General features: G+C 28.7%; 1 long non-coding RNA gene across 1 annotated transcript; it reads left to right on the top strand.

Moving 5' to 3' along the window:
• The first annotated feature begins 10,485 nt into the window (after positions 1 to 10,485).
• Positions 10,486 to 19,596, top strand: LOC132742848 (uncharacterized). The gene is made up of 2 exons (XR_009627495.1): positions 10,486 to 15,187; positions 19,346 to 19,596. It is a non-coding gene; the product is annotated as an uncharacterized LOC132742848 (long non-coding RNA).
• Positions 19,597 to 22,959: the final 3,363 nt, after the last annotated feature.

Raw genomic sequence — 22,959 nt, 5'->3', positions numbered from 1 at the left:
TGATGACAATGATGATGATGTTTGTAATGATAATGACGATGCTTGTAATGATGATGATGATATGATGATGTTTGTAATGATGATGATGATGTTTGTAATGATGATGATGATGTTTGTAATGATGATGATGATGTTTGTTATGATGATGATGTTTGTAATGATGATGATGATGTTTGTAATGATGATGATGATGATGTTTGTAATGATGATGATGATGTTTGTAATGATGATGATGATGTTTGTAATGATGATGATGATGTTTGTAATGATGATGATGATGTTTGTAATGATGATGATGACAATGTTTGTAATGATGATGATGATGTTTGTAATGATGATGATGATGTTTGTAATGATGATGATGATGTTTGTTATGATGATGATGATGTTTGTAATGTTAATATCTATATAAAGGATTATTGAAATTTTGTTTATTTGATGAGGAAGTTATTATTGTCAAAAAAACTTAGATTATAAGAGGTGATTAGTAAAGATATCATATAATGATGAAAGTGTTATGTCAAATTGGATAATGATGATGATTTTGATGATTATGATGGTGTTATGTCAAATTGGATAATAATGATTTTTTTGATGATGATGGTGGTGGTGATGATGGTGGTGGTGATGATGTTTGTAATGATGATTTTGATGATGATGGTGGTGGTGATGATGGTTAGTCTGATGACAATGATGATGATGGTGGTGGTGATGATGGTTAGTCTGATGACAATGATGATGATGGTGGTGGTGATGATGGTTTAGTCTGATGACAATGATGATGGTGGTGGTGATGATGGTTAGTCTGATGACAATGATGAATGGTGTGGTGATGATGGTTAGTCTGATGACAATGATGATGGTGGTGGTGATGATGGTTAGTCTGATGACAATGATGATGGTGGTGGTGATGAAATGGTTAGTCTGATGACAATTGATGATGGTGGTGGTGATGATGGTTAGTCTGATGACAATGATGATGGTGGTGGTGATGATGGTTAGTCTGATGACAATGATGATGATGCAGGTTATGTCATTGAAGATAATAAGATGTTGTTGATTTTGATTGTATTAAAGGAGTGATAGTATCTTTACAGAATTTGAGAATTGTGTTGTCTTGTTGATTAACTTTTCAGAACTTTATCATTGTAACAATATCATTATATATTTTACATACATATCACCTGAAAACTCAGTGTACTATGAATTAGAATGCTTGAGAAAAATGGCGTTTTACAAATGTATGATAATATTGAGAAAATTAAGTTTGATTATCCAGAAGTTGAACTATTTTTGGGCGGAGATTTCAATGCTAGGACACAAGATTTTTTAGATTTCATTCATAACGATGATCTTCATTATGTTTTTGGTAATGTCGATTATGAAGGTAGCTATTTTGAAATTCCACGTCAAAATAAAGATAGTAGAAGAGGGAATAATTTTGGTAAAGATTTAGTAAATTTTTGTTGCATATTTGATGTTCACTTATTAAATGTGCCATGGTGATATTAAAGGGGAATATACGTATTATTCTAACGACGGAGTTAGTGTTGTAGATTATATGATTGTTTCAACAAATGTTTTTCAGTATGTTAAATATTTTAAAGTCTTAGATAAAGACAATTCAGACCATTTTCCTATCTGTTGTTATTTAGAATTTAAGATAAAAATACCTGTACAAGATACACTTTATGAAACAAACACGTGTACTAATATTAATATGTTAAAAATCATTATAATGAAATTTTCGTGAATAGTTTACGAAACCTTTTACATGAGAAAAATGATACATTAATACAAAAGCTTAACGAAAACATTAATGAGTATAACTCAGATTTATCATGAAGCTGGCGAATGTATGAGAATGAAGATCAAATTTAGTTCTAATCAACCTGCATGGTGGGATGATGAATGTTTTAGATTGAAGAAACGAAAGTATCCATTATTGCGTAATTTTCGTAACACAAATACACAAAATGATTTGAGATTATATAAAACTAGTCGTAATGAATTTAAAATATGCTGTTATAAAAAGAAATTCGAATACCAAAGTCAAAATAGATATAACTTAGTGAACAGCACTGATGCCATTTCTTTTTGGAAACAATTGAAATCAGCCAAACCACAAAATAAAATGACAAGTAATAGCATTTCTTCTAAAGAATGGTATGATTATTTCAATAAACTATTGTATGACACATGCTGTAAAAGTAACCGTCACACGTGAATAACAAAAATGTATTTTCTGATGAAAGTGCGAATTCACTAAATTTACCTTTTACATTATGTGAAATTGAATCAGTTATTTCTAAACTTGTAAATAATAAAAGTTCTGGATTTGACAAGATTCCATCTGAATTTTTTAAATATTCATGCCAGGACATCGGGGAACATTTCTAACTGTTGTTGAACACTATTTTTACAACAGGAAATGTTCCAAATACTTGGGGTCAAAGTATTATATGTCCAGTTTACAAGTCTGGGTCGTCTTTTTTATCGGGGCATTTCTATCACAGATACAATGTATAAAATATTTTCTGGCGTTATTAATAAAAGGTTATATATTTGGGCTGAAGAAAATAATAAAATAGAAGAATGTCAGGCAGGTTTCAGGGCTATTGATAATATTTTCTGTTTAGATATCCTAAACAGTGTTATTTAATGTTGAAGTCACTAGACGATGTAGGTCGAATATGTTGGGTTAGTACTGTTTAGATATGGTTTTGGTTTTGTCTGGATATCTCAAGAAATTGGTGACACGAGTATGTTCCTTAAGCTTTTTAAACAAAGACTTATTGATTGTTGTACTCAATAATGGTATGAAAATATATCGAATTCTAGTAGTTGTTTTCACTATAATAGATTTAAATCACTTTTAAATGTTGAACGATACTTTTAAACATAAAAAGGCGTTTTGTAATTTACGTTGCTCCAACCATAAATTAGGTATAGAAATAGGCAGACATTATAATATCCCAAGGGAAGAACGTCTGTGTACAACTTGTAATGATAGTATAGATTGTGAATTCCATGCTTTCTTTATATGTAAAAAATACAAACAAATCCGTGATAAGTATTTATTCAATTGGTATTTTGGCGGAAAAGAACTACATGATTTTTATGTATTAATAAGTACACCTGATATAACCACATTAAGGAAGCTTATGTTTTATGTATATGTTTTAATGGATAACATAAACAACTAGTCTTTGTTTGCATTTATAAACATTGTTAAGGTGACGCAACCATATTACAATATTGTTGTATGTATGCTTTGTATTTTGGGCCGGAGGCCTTTGAACACAAATAAAGTTATTTGAATCTTTGAATCTTGAATCTATAAAAAAAATAGTTAAAATTATATTAATAGAATTGATACTTTATTAGAAAAAAATGTCATATATTGATGTAAATGTTAAATCAAATGAAATAATGATGAGGATAATAAGTAGGAATTGATTGTCATAGAAATAAGACAGGTAAAATGATATTATTGGAGTATAGTGATATTTTATCAATAATATTATATAATGATAAAAGTGTTATATCAAATGAGATAAAAGTAACGATGATGATGATTGTGATGATGATGATGCTGGTGATGATGATGCTTGTGATGATGATGATGCTGGTGATGATGAGGACGATGATTATGCAAGCGATTGTAATAGACATAGGAATACCTGAAATGGTGTTTTTAGAAATGTTGATATTTTATATTATAATGATATTAATATAGATAGCATGGTAATGTGATTGAAGATTATTGAAATGTTGTTGATTATAATGATGGTTAGGAGGAGAATTAAATGATTGTTATAAAAACAGATAGTTGAAATTATATTATCAGAGGTGCTACTTTATTAGCAATTGATATCATATAATGATTTTATTGTTTTATCAATGAAAAATGGGGGTGATGATGATCATGAAGAGGATATGGGCCCCTCAGAAAAAAAAATAAATTTGGAGGGGTGGGTAAAGTTCGACTCCATTATAGGGTCCTGCTGTTTTACCAACTATAAAATAAGAAAATGATGCCCAAAAGGTTGATGATGGGATGGAGGTGGTTGGGTAAAAGTGGTGGTTATGTGGTTTTTTGTGAAGGTAATGATTTTCATAAAAGGGATTTTGAAAAATATTAGAATGGTATGATAAAAAAGTACTAAAAAATTTTTTTAGAAAGGTATATCAAAAATAATTATAATAAGATGAGATAATTTGATATGAAAATTTGATGATGATAGGACTGGGGATGAGTTGGAGAAGTAAATGATTGTTATTGAACGAAAGCTAGTAAAAATTATATTATTAGAGGTGATACTTTATTAGCAGTTAATATCATACAATGATGGAATGTTAAATCAAATGAAATAATGATGATGATAAGGGGGAAATGATTGTCATAGAAATAGGGATAGCTGAAATAATATTAGTAGAGGTGGTGATAATAAATTTATCAGTAATAAATATCATAAAATGATGAAAGTGTCATATCAAATGAGTAGAAATGGTATTATTGGAGATGATGATAATATTTTATTAGTAATAAATATCATTAATGATGTGTTATATAAAATGACTTGGTGGTGAAGATCATGATAATGATGCATAGTGATTGTTAAAGAAATAGGTATTGCTGTTTTGTTTGCTTGGATTTTTACGGCACATCAACACATAACTGGCCATATGGTGCCGAATGCTATAAGAGGCTTAAAATGTTATGTAAAAGGTATTGCTGAAATGACATTATCGGAGTTGCTGATAATATTTTTAAGTAATAAATATCATTTGATGATATAAGTGTTATATAATATGATATGGAAATACAAAACAATTGTAGTAGAAATACATAGAGTGATGATGATGAGTTAGATGATGATCATGATGATGATGAGGAGGAGGAGGAAATGATTGTCATAGAAATAGGGATAGTTAAAATGATATTATTGGAGTCAATGATAATGTTATATTGGCAATAAATATCATTCAATGATGTAAGATTGTTATATAAAATGAGATAATAATGATGATGGATATACAAAATGATTGTAAAATAGATAGGTAGAATAATGATGATGATGATGATGATAATGATGATGATGAAAGATAATTATCATAGATAAGTTTATTTGAAATGGTTTTATAAGAATTGATATAAATTATGTATTGAATATTATAGCAATCTTTAGTAAAGTTACATTAGTAATGTTATTGAAGATTATTGAAATGTTGTTGATAATGGTGAGGAGGGGGCAATTAATGATGATAGTCAAAGTAATAAGGATAGTTGAAAATATATTATTGATGTTGATGATAATGTTTTATAAGCTAATATAGAAGATTATTGAAATGTTGTAGATTATAATATTGAGGTGATATAATGATTGTCAAAGAAATTGGGAAAGTTTAAAATATTTTATCGGTGTTGATGGTAATATTTTAATATCTATATCAAAGATTTTTGAAATTTTGTTGATTTGATGAGGAAGTTATTATTTTCAGAGAAATAGGGAAAGTTGAACATATATTATCAGTGTTGATGGTGATATTCTATTAGCAATATAGAAGAAGATAATTGAAATGTTTTTGATGATAGTGATGCAGAGGGGATAATGATTGGCAAAGAAATATTAGGATAGTTGAAATATAATTATTATCAGTGTTGATGATAATAATTTATTATCAATATAGAAGATTATTGAAATGTTGTAAGTCATGATGATTAGGAATTGATAATGATTGTCAAAGAAATAGGGGAAGTTGAAAATATATTATTGTTGTTGATGATGATATTATTTTATTATCAATATAGAAGATTATTGAAATGTTACTGATTATGATGATAATGAGATAATGATTGTCAAAGAAATAGGCATAGTTGAAAATATATTTTTGGTGTTGATGATAATAATTATTTTATTATCAATATAGAAGATTATTGAAATGTTGTTGATGATGAGGAGGAGGAGGAGATAATGATTGTCATAGAAATAGGGATGGATGAAAATATATTATCAGTGTTGATCATAATAATTTATTATCAATATAGAAGATTATTGAAATGTTGTTGATTTTAATTATGAGGAGGGGGTGATTATTATAAAAGATATAGTTATTGTTCAAAATTTATTCTTTAGGTGTTGATGATAATATTTCAATTTCTATATCAAAGATTATTGAAATTTTGTTGATTTGATGAGGAAGTTATTATTTTCAGAGAAATAGGGAAAGTTGAACATATATTATCAGTGTTGATGATGATGTTTTATTAGCAATATAGAAGAAGATAATTGAAATGTTTTTGATGATAGTGATGAAGGGCTGATAATGATTGGCAAAGAAATAAGGATACTTGAAATATATTAATAGTGTTGATGATATTTTATTATCAATATAGAAGATTATTGAAATGTTGTAAATCATGATGATTAGGAATTGATAATGATTGTCAAAGAAATAGGGATAGTTGAAAATAATTATAATTGGTGATGATGATAATATTTTATTATCAGTAAAGTAGATTATTGATATGTTGTTGATTAAGGTGATGAGGAGGAGATTATTATTGTCATAGAAAAAGGGATAGTTGAAAATAGATTATCGGTGTTGATGATTATATTTTAATATATATATAAAAGATTTTTGAAATTTTGTTGATTTGATGAGAAAGTTATTATTATCAGAGAAATAGGGAAAGTTAAACATATATTATCAGTGTTGATGATGATATTCTATTAGCAATATAGAAGAAGATAATTGAAATGTTTTTGATTATAGTGATAAAGGGCTGATAAGGATTGTCAAAGAAATAAGGATAGTTGAAATATAATTATTATCAGTGTTGATGATGATATTTTATTATCAATAAAGAAGATTATTGAAATGTTGTAAATCATGATGATTAGGAATTGATAATGATTGTCAAAGAAATAGGGTCATAGTTGAAAATAATTATAATTGGTGATGATGATAATATTTTATTATCAGTAAAGTAAATTATTGAAATGTTGTAGATTATAATATCGAGGTGATACTGATTGTCAAAGAAATTGAAAATGTATTATCGGTGTTGATGATAATATTATATTAACAATACAGAAGATTATTAAAATGTTGTAGATTATAATGAGGAGGAGATAATGATTATCAAAGATTGATAATATTTTATTAACAATATAGAAGATTATTGAAATGTTGTTGATTTTAATGAAGAGGAGGGTTAATTATTGTAAAAGAGATAGGGATAGATCAAAATTTATTCTTTAGGTGTTGATGGTAATATTTCAATATCTATATCAAAGATTATTGAAATTTTGTTGATTTGATGAGGAAGTTATTACTTTCAGAGAAATAGGGAAAGTTGAACATATATTATCAGTGTTGATGATGATATTTTATTTGCAATATAGAAGAAGATAATTGAAATGTTTTTGATTATGGTGATGAAGGGCTGATATTAATGATTGTCAAAGAAATAAGGATAGTTGAAATATATTATCAGTGTTGATGATAATAATTTATTATCAATATAGAACATTATTGAAATGTTGTAAATCATGATGATTAGGAATTGATAATATCATTGTCAAAGAAATAGGGATAGTTGAAAATAATTATAATTGGTGTTAATGATAATATTTTATTATCAGTAAAGTAGATTATTGAAATGTTGTTGATTAAGGTGATGAGGAGGAGATTATTATTGACATAGAAAAAGGGATAGTTGAAAATAGATTATCGGTGTTGATGATAATATTTTAATATCTATATAAAAGATTTTTCAAATTTTGTTGATTTGATGAGAAAGTTATTATTATCAGAGAAATAGGGAAAGTTGAACATATATTATCAGTGTTGATGAAAAATGGATAGTTGAAAATAGATTATCGGTGTTGATGATAATATTTTAATATCTATATAGTGATGCAGAGGGGATAATGATTGGCAAAGAAATAAGGATAGTTGAAATATATTAATAGTGTTGATGATAATAATTTATTATCAATATAGAAGATTATTGAAATGTTGTAAATCATGATGATTAGGAATTGATCAGTAAAGTAGATTATTGTTGATTAAGGTGATGAGGAGGAGATTATTATTGTCATAGAAAAAGGGATAGTTGTAAATAGATTATCGGTGTTGATGATTATATTTTATTATCTATATAAAAGATTTTTCAAATTTTGTTGATTTGATGAGGAAGTTATTATTGTCAGAGAAATAGGGAAAGTTTAAAAAAAAATTTATCAGAGTTGATGATGATATTCTATTAGCAATATAGAAGAAGATGATTGAAATGTTTTTGATGATAGTGATGCAGAGGGGATAATGATTGGCAAAGAAATAAGGATAGTTGAAAAATATTATCAGTGTTGATGATAATATTTTATTATCAATATAGAAGATTATTGAAATGTTGTAAATCATGATGATTAGGAATTGATAATGATTGTCAAAGAAATAGGGATAGTTGAAAATAATTATAATTGATGTTGATGATAATATTTTATTATCAGTAAAGTAGATTATTGAAATGTTGTTGATTAAGGTGATGAGGAGGAGATTATTATTGTCATAGAAAAAGGGATAGTTGAAAATATATTATTGTTGTTGATGATAATATTTTGTTATCAATATAGAAGATTATTGAAATGTTGTAGATTATAATATTGAGGTGATATAATGATTGTCAAAGAAATTGGGAAAGTTTAAAATATTTTATCGGTGTTGATGGTAATATTTCAATATCTATATCAAAGATTTTTGAAATTTTGTTGATTTGATGAGAAAGTTATTAATTTCAGAGAAATAGGGAAAGTTGAACATATATTATCAGTGTTGATGATGATATTTTATTATCAATATAGAACATTATTGAAATGTTGTAAATCATGATGATTAGGAATTGATAATGATTGTCAAAGAAATAGGGGTAGTTGAAAATAATTATAATTGGTGTTGATGATAATATTTTATTATCAGTAAAGTAGATTATTGAAATGTTGTTGATTATAATATTGAGGTGATATAATGATTGTCAAAGAAATTGGGAAAGTTTAAAAGATATTATCGGTGTTGATGATAATATTTTGATATCTATATAAAAGATTATTGAAATGTTGTCGATTTTAATGAAGAGTAGGGTTAATTATTGTAAAAGAGATAGGGATAGATCAAAATTTATTCTTTAGGTATTGATGGTAATATTTCAATATCTATATCAAAGATTATTGAAATTTTGTTGATTTGATGAGAAAGTTATTATTATCAGAGAAATAGGGAAAGTTGAACATATATTATCAGTGTTGATGATGATATTCTATTAGCAATATAGAAGAAGATGATTGAAATGTTTTTGATTATAGTGATAAAGGGCTGATAATGATTGGCAAAGAAATAAGGATAGTTGAAATATATTAATAGTGTTGATGATAATATTTTATTATCAATATAGAAGATTATTGAAATGTTGTAAATCATGATGATTAGGAATTGATAATGATTGGCAAAGAAATAAGGGTGGTTGAAAATATATTATCAGTGTTGATCATAATATTTTATTATCAATATAGAAGATTATTGTATTGCTGTTGATTTTAATGATGAGGAGGGGATAATTATTATAAAAGATACAGGGATTGTTCAAAATTTATTATTGGTTTTGATGATAATATTCTTATATCTATATAAAACCTTATTGAAATTTTGTTGATTTGATTAGGAAGTTATTATTGTCAAAGAAATAGGGAAAGTTTAAGAATATTTTATCAGAGTTGATGATAATATTTTATAAGCAATATAGAAGAAGATGATTGAAATGTTTTTGTTTAAGGTGATGAAGGGCTGATAATGATTGTCAAAGAAATAAGGATTGTTGAAATATATTATCAGTGTTGATGATAATATTTAATTATCAATATAGAACATTATTGAAATGTTGTAAATCATGATGATTAGGAATTGATAATGATTGTCAAAGAAATAGGGGTAGTTGAAAATAATTATAATTGGTGTTGATGATAATATTTTATTATCAGTAAAGTAGATTATTGAAATGTTGTTGATTATAATATTGAGGTGATATAATGATTGTCAAAGAAATTGGGAAAGTTTAAAAGATATTATCGGTGTTGATGATAATATTTTGATATCTATATAAAAGATTATTGAAATGTTGTTGATTTTAATGAAGAGTAGGGTTAATTATTGTAAAAGAGATAGGGATAGATCAAAATTTATTCTTTAGGTATTGATGGTAATATTTCAATATCTATATCAAAAGATTTTTGAAATTTTGTTGATTTGATGAGGAAGTTATTATTATCAGAGAAATAGGGAAAGTTGAACATATATTATCAGTGATGATGATGATATTCTATAAGCAATATAGAAGAATATAATTGAAATGTTTTTGATTATGGTGATGCAGAGGGGATAATGATTGGCAAAGAAATAAGGATATTTGAAAAATAGTATCAGTGTTGATGATAATATTTTATTATCAATATAGAAGATTATTGAAATGTTGTAAATCATGATGATTAGGAATTGATAATGATTGTCAAAGAAGTAGGGATAGTTGAAAATATAATATCGATGTTGATGATAATATTTTATAAGCAATATAGAATATTTTTGGAATGTTATTGATTCTTATGATGACGTGATAATGATTATCAAAGAAATAAGGATAGTTGAAAATACATTATTGGTGTTGATGATAATATTTTATTATCAATATAGAAGATTATTGAAATGTTGTTGATTTTAATGATGAGGAGGGGGTAATTATTATAAAAGATATAGGGATTGTTCAAAATTTATTATTGGTTTTGATGATAATATTCTTATATCTATATAAAACCTTATTGAAATTTTGTTGATTTGATTAGGAAGTTATTATTGTCAGAGAAATAGGGAAAGTTCAAAAACATTATATTATCAGTGTTGATGATAATATTTTATTATCAATATAAAAAATTATTGAAATGTTCTAGATTATAATATTGAGGTGATAGTGATTGCAAAGAAATTTGGATAGTTGCAAATATATAATCCGTGTTGATGATAATATTTTATTAACAATATAGAAGATTATTGAAATGTTGTAGATTATAATGAGGAGGGGATAATGATTGTCAAAGAAATAGGGATAGTTGAAAATATATAATCTGTGTTGATGATAATATTTTATTAACAATATAGAAGATTATTGAAATGTTTAGGAAATAGATATCAATTCTGAGTGCATTGTTGTAGAATAATGCACGGTTTGAGTTCAAATGCGTAGAAATATAATCACGAAGGCCGATAGACCTGAGTGATTAATTACAAAGCATTTGAACGAAAAACGTGCATTATTAAACAATAATGCACGAAGAATTAATATCTATTTCCATTCTAACACATCAAGAAAAAATGTAATTATTATTATAAAGTTGGACTTTATGTTTAGTGGTTAAATTTGTTTTCGCCTCAGAGTTTCCAATAGAAACGTTCTTTAAAGGCTGTTCCAGTGGGTTGATAAAATCTGTCGTTAAATGTACCGTGTGTAGAAACATTTTGAGAATAACGAATTTTGAAAACGTTGATAAAACTTTGTTTGTTAATTTTATTTCACTCTACAATTTTTCAAGGGAAATACAAATTATTAAAAGTGAAATAAATGTAAAACTTAAATCGTTTGTGACATTAAAATAGCGTACTTGATTTGATTGTTTTGCACGTGTTGTTTGGCGCTACCTTGTGACGTCACGTAAACAACACTTTAAACGCCTGTACATCGTTAACGACTGAATTAAAGATATTGGTGATCGGATTCATTTTCTTAGTTAGACCATTTGCTTTCATTCTAGATAGCTTTCACAACAAAATTCTACAAAAAATGTTTTTATTTATCAGATTTTTTTAACAAAATGGCACCCTCAATGTGAAAATACACAGGGAGGTAATAAGAACGGCGAGTGCATTGTTGTAGTATAATGCACGCTTCGGGCCTTCTTTGCTTATATAGAAAAAAATCCGATAGTGTTAGAATGTTGAAATAATTATTATCAGTGTTGATGATAATATTTTATTATCAATATAGAAGATTATTGAAATGATGTAAATCATGATGATTAGGAATTGATAATGATTGTCAAAGAAATAGGGGTAGTTGAAAATAATAATAATTGGTGTTGATGATAATATTTTTATTATCAGTAAAGTAGATTATTGAAATGTTGTTGATTAAGGTGATGAGGAGGAGATAATGATTGTCATAGAAAAAGGGATAGTTGAAAATATATTATTGTTGTTGATGATAATATTTTGTTATCAATATAGAAGATTATTGAAATGTTGTAGATTAAAATATTGAGGTGATAATGATTGTCAAAGAAATTGGGATAGTTGAAAATGTATTATCAGTGTTGATGCTAATATCATATTAACAATATACAAGATTATTGAAATGTTGTTGATTTTAATAGGGAGGAGGAAATAATTATTGTCAAACAAATAGCGATAGTTGAAACTATAATATCGGTGTTGATGATAATATTTTATTAGCAATATAGAAAATTACTGGAATGTTGTTGATTATGGTGATGAAGAGGGGATAATGATTGTCAAAGAAATAGGGATAGTTGAAACTATATTATTGGTGTTGATGATAATATTTTATTATCAATATAGCAGATTATTGAAATGTTGTAAATTATAATTTTGAGGTGATATGATTGTCAAAGAAATTCGGATAGTTGCAAAATGTATTATCGGTGTTGATGATAATATTATATTAACAATATAGAAGATTATTGAAATGTTGTTGATTTTAATAGGGAGGAGGAAATAATTATTGTCAAACAAATAGCGATAGTTGAAACTATAATATCGGTGTTGATGATAATATTTTATTAGCAATATAGAAAATTACTGGAATGTTGTTGATTATGGTGATGAAGAGGGGATAATGATTGTCAAAGAAATAGGGATAGTTGAAACTATATTATTGGTGTTGATGATAATATTTTATTATCAATATAGCAGATTATTGAAATGTTGTAAATTATAATTTTGAGGTGATATGATTGTCAAAGAAATTCGGATAGTTGCAAAATGTATTATCGGTGTTGATGATAATATTATATTAACAATATAGAAGATTATTGAAATGTTGTTGATTTTAATAGGGAGGAGGAAATAATTATTGTCAAACAAATAGCGATAGTTGAAACTATAATATCGGTGTTGATGATAATATTTTATTAGCAATATAGAAAATTACTGGAATGTTGTTGATTATGGTGATGAAGAGGGGATAATGATTGTCAAAGAAATAGGGATAGTTGAAACTATATTATTGGTGTTGATGATAATATTTTATTATCAATGTAGCAGATTATTGAAATGTCGTAAATTATAATTTTGAGGTGATATGATTGTCAAAGAAATTCGGATAGTTGCAAAATGTATTATCGGTGTTGATGAAGATATTATATTAACAATATAGAAGATTATTGAAATGTTTTTGATTATGGTAATATAATACAGAGTAGTGGCAACATATAGGGATCACTTCTCCGTCGTCTGTCTGTCCATCCGTCTGTCCGTCCGTCACAAAACTTGTCCGGACTACTCCTCATAAACTACTGGTGCAATTTCATCCAAACTTTACAGAAATGATTAGTACCAAGTCTTGTTGTGCATATTGTCAGCATTTTCCGGTTCAATGATTTTTGTCAGAGTTATGGCCCTTTAATCATTTTTATTTTTAAAGTTTGTCCGGACTACTTCTCTTATACCACTAATGCAATTTCAATAAAACTTTACAGGATTGATCTGTAGCTCAAGTCCTTGCGCATATTGCACGGGTTTTCCAGGTGAATGATATTTGGCCGAGTAATTGCCCTTTGATAAAAAGGTGTTTTTTTCTGTGTGTTGCCAGATACACAAAAGCTTGTCCGGACTACTCCTCATAAACTACTGGTGCAATTTCATCCAAACTTTACAGGAATGATCAGTACCAAGTCTAGTTGTGCATATTGTCAGCATTTTCCGGTTCAATGATTTTTGTCAGAGTTATGGCCCTTTAATAAGTACCAAGTCTAGTTGTGCACTGTCCGTCTGTCTGTCACAAAACTTGTCCCAACATAAAATTGGCCATCATGAGGCGACACATGTGATCACTGATCGCTCTTGTTTATGAATAATTATATAAGTTTTAATCATATTTATGATAAATGAGATTCAGGGTTGTGGCAAAAAAAGGGCTTCAAATGAAGTCATTAGTCTTACTAAATTAAGAAACCCTGCAATGCGGGACACATTGACAAGTGCAGGTACATTTAAAATCTAAAGAAATATTATAACCAAAATTTTGCCTGATGCACTGTTGTAAAGCTTGAATTGTATTATTGTTCTGTATGAAGATTTTGAGTAACATGATTATTCAACATATTTGTAGATAAAACCTGACGACTGTCCACAAGAATTTTAATAGACTTGTTACTATAAACAATTTAACTATGATTTCAACTTATTTTCAATGGCATGTTACCAATTATGAGTTTGCAGCCATGAGTGGACTGAAGTCATAATCATTATTGGCCCACTGAAGGTGAGCAGAACTTAAGCAAATGCAAAAATGTCAAATATGACATCATAATTGACATTATCAAAGAATTAAAATTTTATTTTTAATACAGTTGACTAGGATTTTGTGATTTTAACTAATGTGATAACACATAGATTTACTGAAAACCCTAAATGAAACAAACAAAAAACACAAAATGGATTTGAATTACTGGAGTCTATGCATCTCTTAGCTCCTGTAAGTGAGTTGCTCTTTTTTATCCTATGTGTTCCTTTTGTAACAACTGAGGTTACTACTCAATGTTAGCCAAAATCATCTTTCCAGTTTCAGTGCCTTATAACCTATATTGTGTTGGTGCTGACGTAACGTGATTATCATGGCACCATCCAAACATCTGTGTAATAATCACACACATGGTAATATTTCCAGACTTGCAATAATTATGTGACAGGGAATTAATTAAAATCTCTAAAATTTTACATGCACTGTTCCAAATTCACCAGGTTATTTTATTGTTACAGATGCTGTTGAGGTAGTTTTGGCAATACCTGGAAAAATGCTTCAGAAGATTGCTGGAGGTCTTTTCTTGTTACCATGAAAAAGGTAAAGCCAAATTATTTTGAAACAGAACCCACATAGCTTTAAGTGGCCAAGATCACTCCCATTGTTTTTTAACACACATGAATATTGTATGAAAACAGCATAAAATATTTTAGGAACCAAGTATTATTCTGTTGTTTTAAGTATGGTTTTAACTGTTGTGGTTGGTGCCCGAATTACTCTTAGGGAAATGTTATAAAATGTCTTAAAATATGGATAGATGGCAGTATGGAAATTATACGCATCATTTTAATGTTGACTATAGGGAGTTTATTGAGGGCTGTCATAATTACCAAATGTCAGATGAGCCTTGTCCAGATGTCTGATTCTAGTTTTAATGCTTTTTCACTATAAGTTCTTTACTTTTAACGTATTTACTTCAAACTTTAAATATAAGTTTCTGGTCATCAACCACATCATATGTGACAAGGTTTACAACTTTAGCACACAAATTATCAGAAATACCTCCTTTGAACTTAAAATTTTCATGATAAAAAAAATGTTTTTATGCCACCGCAGCATCTGCGATGCGGTGGCATATAGCGATTCACCTGTGTGTGTGTGTGTTTGTTTGTGTGTGTGTTCTATAGATTATATAGTGAACTTAAAAAATCTTCTTGTGAAAAACCACTAGTCCAATTTCAACCAAACTTGGAAGGATTGATCCTTGGGTGAAGGGCTTCCAAAGTTGTTCAAAGAATTTCATTCCATGCAGAAATCTGATTGCCATGGCAACCAAAAGGAAATAGATCTATAAGAATAAATTTAAAAAATCTTCTTGTAAAGACCCAAAAGGCCTAGAGCTTAGATATTTTGCATAAGGCATTGTCTGGTAGACCTCTACCAAGATTGTTCAAATTATAGCCCTGGGGTCAAAATCGGCCCGCCCCGGGGGTCATTGATTTTCACTATATGTACATATAGTAAAAACTAAAAATACCTTCTTGTAAACACCCAAAAGGCCTAGAGCTTAGATATTTTGCATAAGGCATTGTCTGGTAGATTCTTACCAAGATTGTTCCAATTATAGCCCTTGGGTTAAAATCGGCCCCGCCCCGGGGGTCATTGATTTTCACTATATGTACATAGTAAAAACTTAAAATACCTTCTTGTAAAGACCCAAAACGCCTAGAGCTAAGATATTTTGCATATGCATTGTCTGGTAGACCTCTACCCAGATTGTTCAAATTATAGCCCTGGGGTCAAAATTGGCCCTGCCCCGGGGGTCATTGATTTTCAATATATACATCTGGTAAAAAATTAAAAAATCTTATTGTCTGAAGGTACAAGGCTTAGAGCTTTAATATTTGTTAAATGATATCATCTATAGGTACTCTACCAAAGTTGTTCAAATTTTGCCTCTAGTGTCAAAATTAGCCCCGCCCCGGGGGCCATAGGTTTTCCTTATATGTATATAGTAAAAACTTAAAAAATCATTTTCTGTAAATTTACAAAGGCTAGAGTAAAGATATTTTGCATGAAACATTGTGTAGTGAACCTCTAGCAAGATTGTACAAATTATAGCCTTGGGGTCAAAATTGGCCCCACCCCCAGGGGTCATTGATTTTCACTATGTACATATTGTAAAAAGTTAAAAAATCTTATTGTCTGAAGGTACAAGGCTTAGAGCTTTGATATTTGGTGTATAATATCATCTATGGGTCCTCTGCTAAAGTTGTTTTAATTATGCCCCTAGTGTTAAAATTGCCCTGCCCTAGAGGCGATAGTTTTCCTTATATGTATAAAGTAAAAACTTGAAAAATCTTCTTCTCTGAATTGACAAAGGCTAGAGATTAAATATATGGCATGAGACTTTGCGAAGTGAACCTCTACCAAGATAGTTCAAATTATAGCCCTGGGGTCAAAATTGGTTCCGCCCCGGGGGTCATTGATTTTCATTATGTACATATAGTAAAAAGATAAAAAACATTTTTGTCTGAAGGTACAAGGCATATAGAGCTTTGATGTTTGCTGTATAATATCATCTATAGGTCCTCTACCAAAGTTGTTCAAATTTTTCCCCTGGTGTTAAAATTGGCCCTGCCCGGGGGCTGTGATTCTCATTAGTCGAGCATACAGTCTCCTCTGACAGCTGTTGTTATTATAATTCCCCGCCGAAAAAGCAGCAGGGGATATAAAAATAGTCTCCGTCCGTCTGTCCTTACGTCCAAACATCCGTTCTTCTGTCCCACATTTTGTCTGGAACATATCTCAAAAGTGTTTGAGGTATCAACTTGTAATTTCATAGGTGGAGGGATCTCGTTGAGGAGGAGTGCAGTGCATTAGAATGATTATTCTACCCTGCATAATTTTTCAGTTATTGCCCTTTGTTCTGTTTCAAACTTAATTTTGTCCAGAGCATAACTCAAAAGCCTTTGAGATATCGGCATGGAACTTCATAGGTGGATAGATCTTACTCAGGAGATGTGCAGTGCATAAGAAAGATAACTCTACCCTTCAAAATTTTTTAGTTATAGCCCTTTGGTGTTTTTTTTCATACTTAATTTTTCATCTGAGTGGAGCATAACTCAAAAAAGTCTTTGAGATGTCAACATGAAACTTCATAGGTGGATAGATCTTATTGACAACGAATGCAGTGCGCAAGAATGATAACTGTACCCTTTATAATTTTTGAGTTATTGCCCTTTGTTATTTTTCATACTTTTTGTCGGGAGCTCATCTTAATAGTGTTGGAAGTATCAATTTGAAAGTTCATAGGTGGATGCATCTCATTGAGGAGGAGTGCAGCACACAAGAATGATAACCTTAGTAACCCTGCATTATTTTTGAGTTTTTGCCTGTTGTTATTTTCAGCCACCAGTTTCAAATCTGCAATCACTTCAGCCATCAGTTTTCATTACCAAAAGACCTCTTAAAATTGAATTATTCTGCTCTACTACATATACATTCTCCCAATGAGCAAACACATTTGGCAGGGGGATGGCCATGTTAACATATGGCTCTTGTTGTCCCCCGCCTTTTCGAAGAAAAAAGGGGGATATAGAAATAGGCTCCGTCCGTCCGTCTGTCAGTCCGTCACACTTTAGTGTCCTGTCCATAACTTTGTCATTTATCAAAGGAATCTGAAATAACTTGGCACAAATGTTTGTTTTAATAAGACAATATTATAGTCTGTTATAGGGTATATTTTGTGTCCGGTCCATAACTTTTTCATAGATCAAAAGATTTTGTAAATACTTGCCACAAATAGTCACTATAATAAAACAATGTGTCATGCACAACACCTGCATCCCTACCTCCAAGTTCAAGGTCACACTTAGAGGTCAAAAATTAACATAGTCTGTTTTAGGGTATATTTTGTGTCCGATCAAGAACTTCTTCGGGATTTTAAAATAACTAGGCACAAATAGTCACAATAAGAAGACAATATGTCAAGTACAACACCTGCACCCCTACCTCCAAGGTCAAGGTCACACTTAGAGGTCAAAGGTTAACAGTCTGTTATATGGTATATTTTGTGTCCTGTCCATAACTTCTTCATAGATCAAGGGATTTTGAAAATACTAGGCACAAAAAGTCACAATGATAAGATAATATGTCATGCGTAACACCTGTGTCCCTACTTCCAAGGTCAAGGTCAGATTTAGAGGTCAAAGATTTACATAGTCTGTTATAGGGTATATTTTGTGTCCGATCTATAACTTCTTCATAGTTCAAGGGATTTTGAAAATACTTGGCACAAATAGTAACAATAATAAGACGATATGTCATGCATAACACCTGCACCTCTACCTCCAAGGTCAAGGTCACACTTAGAGGTCAAAGCTTTACATGATAAATTTTTAAATTCCGTGTTTCATTTTATTTCTTTAATAAATTTATTGTTGCATTTGCAGATCTTGCATTGATCATAATTTTGGACTGAAAGTCCTGAGATCCATACCTCAATCTTTTGAAATAGCACAATTTTATGCTTCATATAAAAATTCCTGGAGGTGGGGGACGTTGGTAACTCTGTTACAAATTCTTGTATATCTTGTTCATATTGATTTGATAAAAGTCATAGTAATTTATTTCTTTGTCCACTGAACAAAGCTTATAAATTTTATTTAAACAGTTAAATTTGAAATGGCTATATTTCATTTTATATTGAAAATGATATTCTGAATTAATAATTGTTTTGGTTTTTCTTTATTGTAGGAATGGTGAGAAACACGGAAACATTAGTGAAGACACTACAAAATGGGATAAAAACGGAATGTCCAGTCACTTGAAGCTGTCATACAGAATTACTGACAAAACAAAAAGAAATTGATCTTGTACCCTATAAATACATGTATATAAGAAATTGATAGATGAACTTTGGAACACTTGATTATGATAAATCTGATAATGTGATATAATAGATTTTATGATAATTATGAAATACAAGTAAAATTAATAAAAATAAATTTATCCACTGAGAAATAAGATATAACAAAAGAGAAATATTTTTCAAAATTAAAAAGTACAAGGTCTATTATCTGAAACCAGTTTAAATTATATAGAACTTACAGAATTTATTTAATATTATACAATTATTGACTAGTGAACCATTGAATATGATGTGATATTCACCAGCAGATGACATATCGCCTCGGTCAATATGACTTTCTGCCGGTGAATATCACATCATATTCAATGGTTCACTTGTCAATAATTGTTTTATTATATGAATAGGCTAATAAAATTAAAAAAATCACAAAAGTACAACCTTATAATTATACATGTACAAATTTTGCCTTGTTGAAGCGCTGAAAAAAAGACGCACGTGTTAGGCGTGCAACGACTACTCGAACGCTGCGCATACAAAAATAATTCAAGTTTATACTCATCATTGCGGTTTAACTTTTAAGTATAATAGTAAAGTATTGATATTTTAATCGAGAAATATGCCATAAAGAACAAAAAGCAACAATTATTTTTTTATTAACACGCGTAATTAACAGCCTACGTAGTATGATCATTGAATATGAGTCTCAATCTATTTTTAGACTGGGAAAATCCAATTCAGCCAGTGAATATGATACTGCACCCAGTGAATATGATTTTATAAAAAGTTCTGTTGACTACTGTTTGGACCAATGAGCTTGCAGCTATATTTAGATCATATAATAAACCCTGTTAATATACTTTTAATGTATTTGCTCAAATCATAAGTTTATGACAAACATTTTTAAAGGCCCATCAAGCCTAAAAAATGCTATTATTTTAACCCTTTCTTTGCCAGAGGGTTATTTATTTATTTGCCAGGAGGTTTTCTAAGAAATTAATATATTATTTATTATTATAATTATTATTATTTGTTATTAGTATTATAATAGTTATATATGTTTCTAAATCTGCTAGTATATAATAATTATTGTTGATTGTATAATTATCTATATATTTATTATCATTATCATTATTATTATTATAATTATTATTATTATAATTATAGAAACGGCAAAAGCCGTCCATATGGCAAATACGCACAAAATAATATGCCGTCCCTATGGCAGTGAAAGGGTTAATTATACAAAAACTTCTTACTTTTTGTGTTTCTAAACAGTTTCTCATTAGCCATATACCCAAGCCATCTTTTGCATTTTGACAATTATGGGCAGTACAGTTTTTAATGATTTAGTACTTTGCATAAGCAAGTCAAAACTTTGTTTACAATTTGCTATCTTTGTCACAAATTATTTCACAGTCAACACTATTTTTTCATGTGATAAGCATCTCACATGCTTTAAATCCATTATAACAACATTATAAAACACATGTTTGCCTTTTGTACAAATAAAAAAAAACTCATTTTTTAAGACATTGTTTGCCTTTAAAACATGTTTCGATTTAAAATGTAAGGTAATTGATATCTTGGTAAGACCATGTTCATGGAGGTTTTGGCAAAATCTATAATGTAAAATTGTCAATTTTAAATTAGTTTTTCTTCCCAACACTTGAGAGTTAAGATGAATGAAATCTCAATAAAAGCATGATTCATGGTGTTTTTGGCAAAATCTTTAATGTAAAATTGTCTAATTTGAATAATTAATCTGTAATTGATATAAATATTTCCCATCACTTGAGAGTAACTGTTCATGTTCAATGTTTATTAGCATTCAGCAAATCATTTGCCTCTAAAATTAGGACATTCATTTTAGATATACAGTTACAAAGTAAAGACGACATATGATAATAAAACAAACCTGCAAACAATATAATTTCCAATAATTATATATTATTATGATCATTTGATATCGAATTATTAAAAGTATATGTAGGTACTGGTACAGCATTCAAAATTAATTTATTACAAGATTTAACACAGCTATTCTATTCTTTAATGGTATAAGTTTTTAAAATTTTTGTACAGATTGGCATGAGCGTTTAAAAAAAATGGATTTTTAAAAATCACTATATACTTTTGATAAAATGATACAAAATAATGGTCATCTGCAATTCAATCTTTACAATAAATACATCAATTTTTGTGGAATAATGTTTGAATGTTTGATTTTTGAATTTTTTTCAGAGCAATTTTATTGGCTTGTCTTTTTGGGTTTTTTTTCTTTTCTTAATTTTTTTTTAATTTCTGTCTTTATAAAAGTCATTTTACCTTCTTCTGAGTTCTCACTGCATTTTCACTTGTTCTATAATAAATAACCTATATACATGTGTATTCTCAGTGCTAACAATATAACAATATTTAACTATCGGTTAAATGAATTTTATATAAGGCAATCCAAGCACAGCATAGACAAGCTTTAGAATTTTAGCTGAAAAAATTTTAAAAGCAAAAATAAAAATGGATAGAAAATAATAAAAAACTAAAGAAGGATTAAAGGTTGTTTTACCAGTACTTTAAGATTATGAAAATTACTTATGATAAAATGTTTTACTAAATTTTTTTAAAAGCTGACTGTTCTTCCCTAAAACTAAAGGTTGTTTATTTTATTTCCTTTGTCATGTTGCAGTTACTGTCAATGTTCTTATGTAAATGTAAAAAAATAGCTAAAATTTCTTTACCTGATAACATTTAAAAATTCTTAAAATATCTCCTCTGGATTTAATATACAGTGTACTTATATTTGATAATCAATATTATCAACTTAAAAATCACAATTTAATCATATTGTTCTTAATTTGATTAAATAAGATATAAAATTATAAACATTTTTTTTAACCCCTGGTATGCTAAATATATGAAATTAACTTGTTTGATGAGACCATTTATCATTTTGAGGGAAAATTTAAAACATGCACTGACTGATATAGACCAGTGCAGACCTGTGCAGACCACGATTAGACGGTACTTGATGTTTCGACTGGTCTTGTCTGCCCAGGTATTATGGGTAAAATATGTTGCCACCAGCAGGCTAAGGGTAAAACATCTTGACTTTAGTGAAAATAAAAAAATAAATATATTTAATGCACATAAAGTCTCAGAAATAATCTTTTTTCTCTCTGTAAAAAGGGTAAATATGTGTTTTATAATATTGTAATAATAGATTTAGAACATGAAAGATGCTAATCATCTGAATGAAATATTGCTGAATGTGAAATAACTTGTAATAAAGATAGCCAAATGTATACAAATTAGTTTTTTTGACACCTTTAAAAAGTACTGATTAACTTATACTAATTGCCAAACTGCAAAACAAAACTGAAATAAAAACTGAAAGCATTACTGAGGCACAATGGGCCTTTAAGCTAAAAATATTTGAGGGTCACTCCAGTTTACTGACCTTGAATTTGTTATTTCAGGTCAATCCATGGGCAAATGATTTTTC

This window comes from Ruditapes philippinarum, unplaced genomic scaffold (genome assembly GCF_026571515.1).
Source record: "Ruditapes philippinarum isolate M1 unplaced genomic scaffold, ASM2657151v2 ctg2759_1_1_1_1, whole genome shotgun sequence".
Classification (NCBI taxonomy): Eukaryota; Metazoa; Mollusca; class Bivalvia; order Venerida; family Veneridae; genus Ruditapes; species Ruditapes philippinarum.
The sequence above is the reverse complement of the archived record's forward strand: the minus strand, read 5'-3'. Positions and strand labels throughout refer to the sequence as shown.